Genomic DNA, 1,349 nt, shown 5'->3' on the forward strand with positions numbered 1-1,349 from the left:
AAATACCCTATATATTATAGTAGGATTAGTAATCTATTATATACTAAATATAGTAAGAAGAATTAGAAGATAATAGTTAGTAGGAAGTAATACCTTTCTTTTAATAATAAGAATAAAGACCCTTTTTTATAGTCTAAGGATTAAAAAGGATAGAATATAATAAAGCCTTATACTATTTAGACTTTTAAGAATATAGTTTTAATCTCTACTTAATAATATAATTAGTAAATATAATAGACTATAATAATATAAAAGAGAAAACTACTGGAAAACTACCTACTACCTAGGTGGCCTATTTTAATAGCCTTAAGGATAAGACTACTAAGGGAGGAGTATTATATTATAAATACTATAAGATATATAAGTAGGGCTAAATAAAGTAAAGTAAAGGCTTATTATATTAGCTATTAAAAAGGATAAGAGATTATATAATCTCCTTAGGATTAAAGACTTAAGCTATTAAGCTATTAATCTAAGAATAGGATCTAAAGGATTAGGATTAAAGGTTAAGCCTTAATCTAGAGTTATAGTAAAGAGGTAGATAAGTACTTAAGGAGGAGGTATTCTTATAGCTAAGTAGTCTAGATCTCTACTAATTAATCTAAGTAATAGTTCTACTATTAGGAGATATCTCTAAATGTGACTTACACTATAATAACTACTTATATACACTTATACATTTAAACCGACTCTCTACTTAAGAAACAGACTAACTATAGATTAGGATTAAGCCATTATTACACTGGCTGACTGGCTGGTTGACTGGCTGGCTGACTAGGTAGTTGGTTGACCTTCTAGTTGACTGGCTGGTTAGCTAGTTAACGTTTTGCTATAGGCTTTATAGGATAAAGCATCTGCAGCGCACCCGCAATAAAGCATCCGTTTTCTACCGCTTTTTACCCCGCTTACGGTTGGGCTCTGGGCCGTTCGACTTGGGATCTACTATGTGCCCATAGACCCCAGGGTGTGGCCAGCGCAGTTACTGCGACCAAGCTTGAGGGCAGCAGCCCGAAGAACCGGAAGACTAAGGCTAGCACCTCTAAAGTAGCCTAAGATAAGGACGTAAAAGAAGAATAGAAGGATAAGGTTATTAACTTTACTATAATAGTAGTTTAATTCTAATCTATAGTTAGTCTATTTCTTAGAAAGAGAGTTAGTTTAAATATATAGAGTACTAATAAGTAGTTATTATAGTATAAATTATATTAAAAGACTATCTTTTAATAATAGAATTATTATTTAAATAAATTAATAAAGATTTAGTCTAATGATTTATTAGAAATTCTTTCTTATATATTTATTCTATTTTATATATTTATTCTATTTTATATATTTATTCTATTTTATAT

Source organism: Cordyceps fumosorosea, assembly GCF_001636725.1.
Source record: "Cordyceps fumosorosea ARSEF 2679 chromosome Unknown scaffold_45, whole genome shotgun sequence".
Taxonomy (NCBI): domain Eukaryota; kingdom Fungi; phylum Ascomycota; class Sordariomycetes; order Hypocreales; family Cordycipitaceae; genus Cordyceps; species Cordyceps fumosorosea.